Below are 14,480 nucleotides of genomic sequence, written 5' to 3'. Positions count from 1 at the left end.
TTTATCGGCTTAAAAACCATAAGTCGCCAAGAGCGCCAATTATAGAGGAATCACGTTGTTGAGTACCATCTATAAGATATTATCTTTTCTCTCTTACTAGATCGGATAGCTCCATATGCCCAGAATATCATTGGCCCATTCCAAAGAGACTTCATTCCAGTCAAATCAGCAACAGATCAGATTTTCTCTCTGCCGCAAGGGATGGAATAGCTGATGCGGACATCAGTTTCACCATCTTTTCATTGACTTCATGGTCGTCTATGATAGCATAGCCAGGGCAAAATTACACACGGCCATGAGTGAATTCGGTATCTTAACGAAATTGATAGGACCGATTAGGCTGACCCTGACTAATGTGCGAGGCCAGATAAAAGCAGCAGGATCACTCTCAAGACCATTCAACATCAACACCGGTCTAAGACAAGGGGATGCCCTATCATGTGTCCTCTTCAACATGGCCCTGGAGAAAGTGATTCGCAATGTAGACGTAAATGCGAGGGGCACCATCCTATTCAAGTCCACCCAACTACTGGCAAACGCTGACGATATTGGCATTATGGGAAGAACAACCCGAGATGTACAGTCTGCCTTTATCCAGATGGAGCAGGCGGCGCGAGATCTCGGGTTGCACATTAATGACGGCAAGACGAAGTACATGGTGGCAACGTCAGCGTCAAAAAGCAAAGAACAAACAACATCGAATCGCAATGGTCAAACGAAAACAATGAAGTTAGGAGACTACAACTTCGAGACCTTTGGAAATTTCTCCTATCTAGGGTCAAAAATCTCAACCGATGACTGCTATGACGGTGAAATCCGCGCACGCTTGTTGGCAGCCAACAGAGCCTATTTCAGCTTACAAAAACTGTTTCCCTCGAAACGTCTCACCATAGGGTCAAAGCTCTTACTGTACAAGACTATGATGGTTCTTAGCAAAAAAAAAGCGAACCCTTGGCCGCGTTCGAGAGAAGAATCCTCCGAACAATTTTTGGTCCCCTACATGGGAATGGACGATTCCATAGCATACAGAACGACGAAATCCATGAGCGATACCATGACCGTCTGGTTGTGGATAAAATACGGCTCAACAGGTTGCGGTGGGCGGGTCACTTAATAAGTATGGATGAGGATGATCAAGTCCGGAAAGTCTATAAGGGCAGTATCTATGGTAGAAAAAGAAGACGAGGCAGACCCTGCCTAAAATGGAACGATGGCGTAGGTCAGGACGCCAGACAGCTTTTAGGGATATCGAATTGGTAGACCTCGGCGCAAAACCGGGGTGTCTGGAGCTCCTTGTGAAGGCAGGTCTAGACCGAATACCGGTTGTTGCGCCGTTGATGATGATGATGAATAAAAATTTCATAGAGACTCGGGGGAGTCCGGCTGACTTTTTACTGTTTAGGTTTGGGGTGAAGGCAGTGAGTTGCGATAAACTCAGGAAATATTGCGAATCCGTTGGTTTTATCGAAGGGTTCGTTGGGGAGAATTCCACTAGTTTGCTTGAATGCCTAGAGACGAAGTCGTCTATAGTGGCCGAATTATTTTGAGGCGCAGGGGTATTGAGCTGAGACTCAAATGATTCCGCAAGGACTTGCGCCTTTCTGGCATCTCCGCAGATTGGTTCCTTTTTCCTGGTAATAAGGGAATTGCAGGACTTGTTTTTCACTGTTAGTTTATTTATATGTTGAAACATATCTGGCCCAGGCTTAATATCTTTAAGTTTACGAGTCAATTCTTTATTGCGCAATTGTGCCACCATTTGCCGGATACTTGAACTCAGGCAATTAATTGGGGAAAGCAATGCTTTATATTCAGCATTGACTTTACTTCGATATTTATGGAAGTTGCGCTTGAGGTTCCTGCGCCAAATCTGTCTGATCTCAGCAGGAAAAAGTCAGTGATGTGGGGGGTCTTGTCGACGAATCCGGCGAAACCACCTCAAGATTGGCTGGCGTGAAAGGGTCGTGGACCCAGTTGTACAGGGTTTTCCCATTTAAATTTTTTGCCTTATCGCCCCAGGAGTTATGCCGCGAGTTAAAGTCGCCACCGAAGATAAGGTATTTGGATTTTAACTGGAGATCGCCCAAGACCTTTAAGTCATGGCCCAGTGGCTCACTTTGGACATTGCATTTGATATAGACGGAAACTACCAAAATTCGATTATTATCGTTGGTTTTTACTATTGCCGCTGCAGCAGAACAGGCTAGTTATTTCTTGATCGCGACTACCTCAAAATGGTAGTCTTTTTTGACTAGAGGTCAGCGCCCGTGTTGTTGTCATGCTGGATAGTGCTGTATTCGGTGATGTTGGCATTATGTCAATAATTTACATGAGTCTCCGAAATGCGGAATAAATCTGCTTTCAGAGTGTCAATCATCTCTTGGGCAGTGGCACGTTGGGCGTGTGAGATCAGGGACGCGAAGTTAAAGGTGACAATACTTAACTCCATAAATTCCCTATGAGTTGTATTGCAGCAAACTCCTGCTGCTGGTTTGTCTGGACGGAAGCACGACTTTCGACCAAATCCCTGAAGGCCAGTTTGTTGCCTTGCGGAGCTTGAGGTGCTGCAGTTCTAGGAAGAGTATTCTGAGCTGCTTGGGCGTAAAATACGCCTGGTCCAGAAAAGCTTTGTGACATATTTGTCACCGTCTGCTTGTTTCTTGATGTTTCGGCATTCTTTTTTGCTCTGCCAACTCCCCCTCTGGAAATCATATTTTTATATGTCGGGCATCCGCGGTAGTTGGCGGGATGTCCGATCTGGCCGCAATTGCTGTAGTGTGGCGTCTCTGTCGTTGGTGTTGGGCATTCCCCACGCACATGTGATCTTGTGCACTTCACGGCCCTGTGCACAATCGAACAATTGAAGACGATGCCCCGGAGTTCTGGCAATTGTTGCACTGCACTTCTTTTATTGGTTTGACTTTCTCAAGCGAAATCTTTTGTATACTTCACTTTGTATACTTCACTGAGCTTTTGGCTGTGCAGAAGCTTGCCTGCGCGCGAGACAAAATTGTCCACGCTTTTCAATTTCAATTGCGGATACTCCGTGACCGCGGATATCTAATGACTTAGTCCTCAAGGCTGGTGGGGTGCTGGTTGTGGCGTGTAGCCCTTTATCTCTTATGAGAGCGAATCTTGCTCCATGTTCTTTGAAGCTCTCGGCGAAAATGAGGGTCCTGTCAGCCCTCGTGTTTTTCAGGGTTGCTTTCAATCTTTCTTTAATGTTTTCAGAAACTGTGGTACATGGAGTTTGTACGCAGTTATCGGGAAATCCTAACTTTCTTGAGGGGTATCTTCTTCTGCTGAACAAAATTGAAGGGGTCGCCTTTCTTTTCCTGAACGATCACGTGTCGCTGGCTTCTTGATGCTCCTGCTGACGTTGTTGATACCGCTGCTGTTGATTCTGCTGCTGCTGTTGTGGTACTTGCAGTTATGAAGCACTCCGAAGATATGAAGTTATGCATATAAATGGTTAAACTGAGCCTGCCGTATGAAAAGAAAAAGATGGCTTATCAATCGATGTAAAAACAATACTGCCAAAATGCGGGTTGGTAATCATGAGAACGTTTCAAAATCGGTTATTAAACACTTGCCAAGCAGGTCCTCAAGACACCCAAAGACTAAGCACGAGAAAGGGCAGCACTTTATCTCTAGTCACGATAATGCCTAATATCGGCTGGCTGAACTACAGTCACTGGCCACTTTTTACAGCAATAGTAAAAAAATCTATCCTATATATATGTGACTCCTATTTAAGCAAGAACATTAGACAACACTATGAACAGGACAAGCGCGAGATCGGAATAACAGCCGGTCGTGCTGAGTGTGCAGCACAAAAAGGATAGCATCGGATGGGGACAATGATCCCCTTAGATCTTCTAGCGAATGAGGCGCACTGCCTCTATCAGAACGGGGGAACCAATCCGTCTAAGGCGACTGCGGATTTGCGGAAAGCCATTAGGAAACAGCTGCTCAGCAGATGGCCGCAACGACTGGAATCATACACTGGACCCATGCATTGAAAGATGGGTCGAGAGGATATACAGAATAAAATTTACACTTGATAGGACACGGTCGTAATTGGTCATATTGGAAAATCTTTCCAAATAGAAAAATTACTGGCTTAATTACTGTTTCGCTGTCAAGGCAGAGATAATTCTTCATCTGTCTCCCTTGCTGCCCCCCTGCCGAATTCTAGACATAAGATGGGCCTGAGGCTGAAATATATGGAGTGAACCCGAGGCACGATCTACCATAACCTCTAAGTCAACATACCACTGTTTTTCACGCGGAGGTGAATGCAACACACTTTTGTATCAAGGAAAATTTAAGACGGTCACGCAACATTAAGAGCTGTCGCATCAAAAAGTAGGTCCTAACTGGTGTGCAAATCTTAAAATCCTGGTGGTTAGAAATAAGATGACATGATCAACTGAAATACCTCTGCGAGTTGGGGTTTAAGAAATTCAAAGACTCCATTGCTTGTCATAAGATAGAAATTAATGGCCTACCAACCTGCAAATTTTGATAATCTACTGCTACCGAAATGTCAACAATGCCTTAGATGAGGACCGACTTCATGCCGAACATCTTTAGCTACCGAAAACGGACTATGATTGGTCTTTGGTATGTGCGCAGGCTGCTCGACAATAGTAGCGAGGCTCCTCAAAATGTTCACTTTCCTAAACTCAAGCGAGTATTTCAACGATATAACCTGGACTTTCTAGGCCTAAGCCAAGGAAGATGGTGGGACTCTAGAGAGCGCGCCTCTTCTTCTTGCGGCACGCATGGCAATGTGTTTTTTTTACTCTGGAAAGCCGTTGTTTCTGATGGCTATCGCGAGGCGCGTTCTCTTCACTCGAGAACCAGCTGATAACAGACTTCTGACTACAAGATTCCAATCCAGGTTAAAGAGCATCACAATTGTAGAGTGCTACACATCAACGGACATTTCTGATATAGCCGAGAAGGATGCATTTTCATTTCATTTAAAATTATTTATTCAAAAAACTAGTGACTTACATTGAGTACATAGCGTTTGTTTCTTATTTCTAGCCTAAATGTAGCTTATGTACCATAATTAAATATTTAAAACAAACGGATGGCTATTACAATGTTTGGCCTGCCCTACCTTCTCTGACATTACTTTTTACGGTGTATTCACGTTACACATAGATCTTGACAATTCATCATTAAAAAACTGGACATATATTTGAAAAAACTGCGCCTGCACCTAGAGCGCGAGAGGGCTTATTTACTTACTTATTCTAACTTAATCTAATCTAATAAATAATACTTAAATCTAGTTCTTATACTTAATGTTTTTACAGCGCTCACAATTTTGCGCTTAACCTCTGTGCACCCCTACCAGGCAAGGAGTGTCGAAGAGAGAGACAATGGCGGGTATTCCCAAGTATTTCATTTGTTGTGAACTGTTTACTACGGTATTCCCGGTATTAGCTTTAAGCGTTTAGCTTTTCTGTGGATAGATCTAGATCCCAAGTATCTGAATTTTCTCCGAAGAGTAATAATCTGTGTTTTGGCCTCGTTGATTTTTATCCCCCAGGTCTGGTAGTACTTGCAGAGATCTGTTAAGTATTTCTCTATAGCATTAGCTGCCTTACCGGGTCGGAGGCTCGACGAGACGATAAGCATGTAGTCAGCGAAATGGAATAGTTTTGTACCGCTCTCTGGGATTGGAGCGTCGGCCGTGCAAATGTTTTAGAGTGTAGGTCCTGAAATGGATTTCTGCGGTACTCCAGAAGTGACCGGCAGAAGATCGGAATAATCATTTCTCACGCTGACGTAAAAATGCCTATCTTCGAAGAAACTTATTATAAGTCTGATCACTAGGATAGGGAAATCAAGGCTAATTTGAAGATGAGTCCGTTGACCCACACGGAATCAAATGCCTTTTCAAGGTCTAATGCACACACTACTGTGGGCTTGTTATTGACGTTAAGTCTGCTGCTCACTGAATCGTGAAGGTAGCTTAGTGCGTGTTGCGTCCCGTGTTTAGTCCGGAACCCGAATTGATGGTTCGGAATAATGTTTTTCCGATCGCAATGTTGGACTAATCCCACTGTCCATGCTTTTTCCAAAAACTTGCCCAAGTTGGATAGGAGAGAGACGGGCCTGAAGTTTTGTGGTTCATGGAAGCCGCCTTTTTTTAATGGCGATTATCTTTGCTACTTTCCAAGTAGTGAGAAAGTAACAATTATTGATGCAGTTGTTGAAGACTGCGAGAAGGAACTTCATTGATGCCCTAGGGAGGTTTTTGATAACAATATTTGCTATGTCATCTGGTCCGGTTGATTTTTTGCCGTTAAGGCTTTTAGTGATGGCTGCGAGCTGTGATAAGCCCAAAAAAGTTTTTGGGTCATTGAGTGTCGTGTCTACAATCGACCTGACGGCCTGGTTATTACTAGGTGAAGGAGAGTTTAGTTGATTAAGGAAAGACTCCGCGAGTATTTGAGCTTTCCTAGCGCCACTGCCGATGTTTTCATTGTTCTTGGTAAGAAGGAAGTTTTTGGATCTGTTGCGGCCTGTCAGCCTATTTATGTATTCAAACATATTAGGTCCGGGTGTCACATCCGCTAGCTTGCGAGTGAGTTCCTTGCTATGGAATTGTTCCACCATTTGATGTAATGTACTAAGGCAGTTAATCCGAGAAATTAACACTTTATATTCCGTGTTAGTTCTGTTGCCATTTTTGTGGAAGTTTCGCTTGAGATTTGCCTGACTTCCAGGTGTTTCATTATCTCTTGCGGCAGTTTATTGAACTGAATCTCATCGATTTTGAGGAGCTTTGTATTTCTGCGTGTAGCAGAGTTAATGGATCAGTAGCCAAGATGATGGCCTCATCGATTTCTTTGTCCGTTAGGTTTTGCGAGACAGTGATTTTTTTCAGGTTTAGCTGCGGTGCTAATTCTGCCCTGAATTTATCCCAGTTAGTATGGGCGAATGATTTTATTCTGCTGGGTACTCGCTTTTGCAGTTGAGAGTTTAGGGAAAGTATAAGTTCAACTGCGAAGTGATCGGACATTTCCGGTAAAGTTTTGCACGTTAACACCTACAATGTGAGAGTGGCGTCTGCGGACATTAGAAAATAGTCAAGTATTGACTGACTTGCAGGTCTTGTGGGTGTGTCTGGCAAGATTATCTCAAGCTGGTTTAATGGGCTTTGATTATGGATTTCAAGGACAACCCCATTTCGGTTTTTTGCCAAATCGCCCCAGGAAATGTGCCGTGAGTTGAAGTCCCCACCAAAGATAAGGTATTTAGATTTTGACTGAAGATCGCTCAAGATTTGTAAGTCTTGGTCCACTTGTTCAGAGGGAGGGTTACATTTTATGTAGACTGCAGCTATTAAGGTGTGTCTATTGTCGTTAGTTTTAACTAAGGCCGCTGCCGCGGAACAGGTGTGCAGGTTTTTGATGGAGACTTCCTCAAATGCATATTCTTTTCTGACTAAAAGGGCTTTACCGCTGTTGGTGTCGTTTCGGATAATGTTATATCCATAAAATTAACGATGTGCCTGCTTTTTAAATGTGTCTCTGAAACACAGAAAAAGTCTGCTTTCAGGGAATCGACCAACTCTTGTGCGGTGGCACGTTGGGCGTGTGAGACCAAGGACGCGGGGTTAAAAGTGACGATTTTTAACTCCATAAACTCATCAAAAGTTGGATAGCGGCTCATTGTCGCTGTTCATTTGTTTGGTCCGAAGCGAGCGTTTCGACCAAGTTTTTGAAGGCCAACTTGTTGCCTTGGGGGACTTGAGGGGCTGTAGTTCTAGGAATAGTGTTCCTAGTTGTTTGGATAAGAGGAGTTTGGGGCGTTGCAGCTCTAAGGAGAATATTCCTAGCTGCTTGAGCGTAAGAAACGCCCGGTTTGGCCAAGCTTTGTGACATCTGAGTCACCGCCTGTTTGATTTTCATGGTCTTGGCATTTTTTTTGCTCTGCCAGCTTCCCTTCTGACAACCATGTCCTTGTATGCCGGACATCCCCGGTAGTTGGTGGGGTGTCCGGACTGGCCGCAATTTCAGCAAGTTGGTTTGTCTGCGGTGGGATTTGGGCAATCCCCTCTCACATGGGTGTTCGTGCACCTCCCGCACCGGTGCACGATGGAGCGATTGATGGCGATATGCCCGAAGTTTTGGCAGTTATAGCACTGCACTTCTTAAATCGGCTTGACTTTCTCAAGCGAAATTTTCTGGTGAAGGATATATTCCACCTTAAATGCTTTATTTAGATCTTGTTCTGGCTCGAAAGTAGCCATCAACAGCCCTGATTGCGACTTCAACGGAAGCGCCGGGTTCAGGCTGTGAGCAAGTTTGTCGGCTCGCGTGACTAGATTTGACACGCTTTTCAACTTTAGGTGCGGGTACTCTTCGTTGAGTTCGCGCATTATGTCAGCCGGGTCTGTCTCTCTATGGAGACCACGGATGACTAAGGACTGAGTCCTTAAAGCCGGAGGGGTACTGGTCGTGGCATACAGTCCCTTTTCCTTAATAAGATTGAAGATGAGGGTCCTATCGGCGCTCGTATTTTTTAAGGTTGCTTTTAACCCTTTCTCTTTCAGTATCCTCAAGAATTGAGGAACATTGGTTTTATACCCAGTGATGGGCGGAATTTTTAGGCGGGTAGCCTGGGGGGCACCCGCCTGAGGGTTTGCCGGAGGGGCATTAACTCTACTTACATTCCCCTTTTCTTTGTTTTTCTTTTTCTCCGCTGGACGAAGTTGAATTCGTCGCCTTCCTCTTCCTGGATGACGACGCACATCTCTCCATTTTGATGATGTTGTTGCTCCTTCAGTTGTTGCTCGTGTTGTTGTTGTTCATGTTGATGTTGCCGTTGTTCACGATGATGTTGTCGTTGTTCGCGTTCCCCAGATGCAGATGTTCTCGTTGCTGCTGCTCCGTCGTTGCGATTGGCATCCTCCCTTCGAGGGATGCCAAGCGATCCTCTAGCTGCTTTATAATTTTTTGCTGACAGTCCAACTGCTGGACTATCGCGGCCTTTTCTTGCTTTAGCCCCTCGATTTTTTCGAAGAGGGTCGCGCTCTGGGGAGCTGCCTTTTTCTTCCGATGACATTTCCTCGGGGTGTACCATCTTACACCTCTTGGCGGACATCCTGTCCCCAAGCCCGTACTTGCTGTTGTGCGCAGCAGCTCTGGAATGTAACAAAATTTTTTTAATTTAATGTTCTTATAATAGTTACCTTTTTCGGAAGTGAATAGCACCACTGTCCAGAACGTTTACTTCCTTGGATTCTTGATCAACGTCTGCTCTTGATGACCGTTCGCTTCGAGAGCTCGGAGCGTACTGTGACGAGAAGGATGCTTTCTTCCAGCAGTTACACGTAGTTTGGAAGAGGCTTCCTAAAGGTGATATTGTGATCGTAATGGGTGATGTGAATGCCAAGGTGGAATCTAACAATACTTTGCTCGGGCGTATGATGGATAAGCACGGTCTTGGCGACTGTAATGTTAATGGTGGGAGGTTTTTGAATTTCTGCACTTTCCACAGCCTCATTGTCGCTGCTCCACCGTGTTGCTTGTAGATGCTCTTGCTTTTAGAACAGCCACCTGCTACTGTAATGTGTTATGAGTGCCAGTTGGTGCTCCAATTATTGGGCCATGACGGCCGTCTCCTACTCCAGCTCTGCTATTCTTTCCAGGGGGTTGAGTTCGCCTCCATCTGCTCTGCGAAGTTTTGCTCCACCAGCAAAGTTTAGATACCACATCATCAACCTGCCTTATTTATCCACAGAGTAAAAGCAGAATTGACAGTTCTAACAAATTCCAGAGTGAACGAAGATGACTCGTCGGTTTATTAAAGTGAATATCATGCAATTTGTTGATGGCTTCCTTTCACTTAATTCCTATAAACAACGCAAACAATTAATAATTCCTGTTCATAAATTTTTAAGTGATATGAAGAAAAAACATTAGCTTAACTGAATTTATTGGGTCTATCATTTTTATTTACATTTTCCTAGCCATGTACACACCATGTGGATCAAAAAGTCCGAAAATTTTGCCGGTACCTACCCAATACAAAACTCGACCCCATATACTTGCAAGACCTACCAAAACTGTGTTGCTTAATCTTCAAACCCTACCATTATCAAAGCAAAATCTATCAATGTCTACATTTTTCGGAAAATACATTCATTATTTTCCCCTTCAGGCCTCATTTGTGGTTGAACAAAAACTACAGAGTATTTGCGCAATACATTAAAAATATATCTTTTATCTTATCTCTGGACGGAAAATGTATTGTGAATTCAAACTTTTTACTATGGAAGATAAGGGGCTAAAATTGGGTGAAAAGGAAAGTCATGTGGTGTTGGTGCGCCGAAATTCAAAATTTCGATCTAACACGTAGACATTTCCTTGTGGTGTGTGGAAAGTGGTTGCTGTGGAAAAGTGTGTTAGTTGAGAAAATTTTAAACTTAGTAACTGAAAATTTCGAACGTTAACCAGTGAAGAAACGAATCCAGGTCCGTAGTGGGTGAATTAATAATATTTATTTTTTTCAAATAGGAAATGGTAAAAAATCTTTGTTTTTGGAGGTATTAGACCCTGGACCCTGTAAAATAGATCCAGTCAAAGTTTCCAGATAGAAAGAGAATGGATGTCAAATCTTGAAAATAAGAACGAACCAACTTCCCAGTTTCATCAGAATTTCCAGCAAACTGGGACTTAAAATAAACTGGTTGAGTACTGTCGCTAAGAGCGACCTTACACGATCAGTTTTCCATCAGTGTGATATTAGTCTTACTAACAGTGTAATGGCAATGACTGATGAACTGACGAACCAGACCGATGAAAATTATTTAAATTTTCAAAGGAAATCTAGGGATGGTGTGGTGGGCTTGACGAATGGCGGATTGAGATTGATTATGTAAGATCTCTCTAAGAAGGGGCCGGATAATCTAATTAGTTAATAAGAACTAGCTTCTATAGTAAATATACCGTCAAATGAACTAATGGGGGGTGTATGCTTCCCAGCAAGGGACTTTGCCAGCATGCATAGTCAATACCATTCGACATCAACAAAGACCATTCGACATCAACAACGGTCTACGACAAGGGGATGCGCTATCATGCGTCCTCTTTAACCTGGCCCTCGAGAAAGTGATCCGTGATGCCGAGGTAAATGCAAGAGGTACGATCCTCTTCAAGTCCACCCAACTACTGGCCTATGCTGACGATATCGACATCATGGGAAGAACGACCCGAGATGTACAAACTACCTTCATCCAGATCGAGCAGGCGGCGCGAGATCTTGGGCTGCACATCAATGAAGGCAAGGCAAAATATATGGTGGCAACGTCAGCACCGAAGACGAATCAATCAACAACATCAAACCGCACTGGTCAAACACAAACACGAAGAAGAATAAGGATAGGAGAATACAACTTTGAGACCGTTGACAATTTCTCCTATCTAGGGTCAAAAATCACAACCGATAACAACTACGATGATGAAATCCGCGCACGGTTGTTGTCAGCCAACAGAGCCTATTTCAGCTTACAAAGACTGTTCCGCTCGAAACGTCTCACCATAGGGTCAAAGCTCTTACTGTACAAGACTATGATGTTGCCAGTCCTCATGTATTCCTCGGAAACTTGGGTTCTTAACAAGAAAAATTGTGAACTCTTGGCCGCATTCGAGAGAAGAATCCTCCGAAGAATTTTTGGCCCCCTACATGAGGATGGACGACTCCGTAGCCTACACAATAACGAAATCTATGAGCGATACCATGACCGTCCGGTTGTGGATAAAATCCGGCTCAATAGGTTACGGTGGGCGGGTCACTTAATCTGTATGGATGAGGATGATCCCGCCCGGAAAGTCTATAAGGGCAATATCTATGGTAGAAAAAGAAGACGAGGCAGACCCTGCCTAAGATGGAGCGATGGCGTGGGTCAAGACGCCAGACAGCTTTTAGGGATATCGAATTGGTGGACCTCGGCGCAAAACCGGGATGTCTGGAGTTCCTTATTAAGGCAGGCCTAGACCGGATACCGGTTGTTGCGCCATTGATGATGAGGATAGTCAATATCAATAGTTCTTCAAACTAGCATTTTTTTTCCCATGCCAATTAGCTCGGCAGATGGCTGAAAAAGTGGGTGGATCGTGGGCCTAAGTTTTCAGGCCTCACATATTAGGTCCGCTATATTTGGTACATCCGTTGAGATGGTTTGCATCACTCCTATACTTTCAAAAATATAAAAGTATCTGTTAAAAACTAAACGTTATAGAAAGAATTGGCGAAGTATCTTCGCCTTGAGTTTGATGAAGCCAAACGGATCTATACGAAATGGAGGACAGTCTTTTAATATTCCCAATGCGAACCAATCTCTTCATTATCAATGATATTTGAATGCTTTGATGCCCATCTAAACAATGTTCTGCTCAGTCGGGCGATTTTAAGCGGTATCTAGTGGATATAGGGTTGTCATTTAATGCCTATAAAGCCCATTAACTAAAGATACAGATTCGAATAGTGCAATCCAGCCAGGATTTTCACAGATTTTTGTCGTACAGAACTCACCACTCTTGCTTTCTTTTCTCCCATCCTAACACTCGTTAGCCTTCCCCAATTTACTACTTTCAATTTACCCATTCCCATTCCTACATTCCAAATTCATCTTTCAACTCAAACATGTAAATTTTGTCACTTTTACTTACAGTCTGTTACATAAGAGCGTGGTCACTGTTAAATAGTAACAACAATTTAATTTTTCGAAAATTCGCAAATTTATTGATAATTTGGTCGTCAATACTCAATGCAAATACCTCAGTAGCAAGTCCAATCTCCTGCATTGTCAATTATGGCCTGGCACCGTCGGGGCATACTTTCCACTAGTTTTTCTGCATATTCTACCGGAAAAGACCTCCAAATTTTCCGAATTTGTCGAGAAAGTTGATCTAAATTACATGGCTTGCGTCTGCGAAGCTGCATTTTCATCAGAGCCCTCACATTTTCCATGGGATTTGCATCCGGTGACTGAGATGGCCAATCTAAAGTGACAACTCCGTTTTGCGCCTTCCACTCGCTCCACGCTCGACTCCGATGTTTCGCATCGTTGTCCTCTTGAAGGATCCAGCTTTCATTTTTCTTGATATACCATTGCTTAGCAGATGGTAACAAAGCCTTTTGATATATTTCATTCATTTTTTCGGCATTTAAATTCTCGGTAAATAAGAACAAAGTACCGAAACCTTTGTTTGAGAAGCACCCCCAAACATCGACCTTGACGGGGTGTTTAACAGTCCGTTGAAACATCCTACTGGTGGAGGTTGTACAGGCGTGTTTGATGCTCGGAAATGCCCAGAAGGAGGATTCATCAGAAAAAATTATAATACATTGCTCTAACCGCGGTCCAAGTTTTCCTTCGCCCATTCCACTCGTTTTTCAACGTGTTTTGCACTCAACATTGGTTTTTCCAAAGTACTGCGATATTTCAGTTTATTAGCAAGCAAGTGCCTGCGAATCGTTCCGTAAGATATGTCAACACCTTTTGCTTTCAATCTCATAGCAGCTCCACGTAAAGTCAAAGTTGGATCTTTCGAGAACAATGCAAGAATCTTTTTTTCGTCTTTTTTTGAGACTTTGCTTGCACTTCCGCGATCAGGAAAATCATCAACGTTACCGACCTTTTTATAGCGATTTATCCACTTGCTAACGAACTGCTTCGACTTTCCCATATATTTCGCAGCAGCAGTTTGCGTTAATTTGGGTCCTTTTTCATGCAAACATAGAAAAATTGTCTCAAAGCGAGAGGCGTAAACAGCACTCATTTCGAAAAACCACTCAATTGAAGACTAAATTTGACAGAGAGCTGACTTTTTACAAAAAGCATGAAGGACTGAGGTGCCCTCTATGTCATAGAAAAAGAAACAGGACGCTCTGATTTTTTATCTACGTGTAACAGTGACCACGCTCTTATGTAACAGACTGTATTTTATTTTATAAACGGACTAACTACTAGCCCTTTTCCACTAACTCCAAGAATTTACCTACATTTGCACAATTTCAAATTTTATTTTAATTTCCCCATTTGCACTATTCAAGCGAACAACGTGATAATGTACATTCACCTCATTTGTTTATACCAACTTAATGTTGGGCAAGGTTCCGACATATGGATCACCGTGTTGTTGGGTGCATGCTCTAACCGCCATTTTATGTTTCTGGTCGAGGCATGGGGTTTTGTTGTTGTCGCTGAGGCGACCTGAACTTCGGAGTTTAAAGCCAGATTTAGCTGGACCAAGACCGGTTAACCGATTGACGGCTGGACCGGCGGCGGCACTTGTGAAAAGGAATTTGGAAGTCAAGTCGTTGCCAGTTTCAATATCGAATTATCATCATCATCATCAACGGCGCAACAACCGGTATCTGGTCTAGACCTGCCTTAATAAGGAACTCCAGACATCCCGGTTTTGCGCCGAAGTCCGCCAATTCGA

At 43.5% G+C, this 14,480-nt stretch overlaps 1 protein-coding gene across 2 annotated transcripts in view; it reads left to right on the top strand.

Annotated features, from left to right (window-relative positions):
• The window catches only part of LOC119659171 (probable multidrug resistance-associated protein lethal(2)03659), a 120,740-nt gene that overhangs the window by 34,194 nt on the left and 72,066 nt on the right, over positions 1 to 14,480 (top strand). The window contains exon 1 of one of the 2 annotated variants that reach the window (XM_038067125.1): positions 10,404 to 10,504. The exons of the other annotated variant lie outside the window; for it this stretch is intronic. The gene's annotated coding sequence lies outside the window, so the exon portion shown is untranslated. Of the gene's footprint in view, positions 1 to 10,403; positions 10,505 to 14,480 lie in introns of those variants that run through there. 2 annotated transcript variants of the gene reach the window in all.

Source organism: Hermetia illucens, chromosome 6 (genome assembly GCF_905115235.1).
Source record: "Hermetia illucens chromosome 6, iHerIll2.2.curated.20191125, whole genome shotgun sequence".
Classification (NCBI taxonomy): Eukaryota; Metazoa; Arthropoda; class Insecta; order Diptera; family Stratiomyidae; genus Hermetia; species Hermetia illucens.
This window is presented reverse-complemented; position numbering and strand designations above follow the sequence as displayed.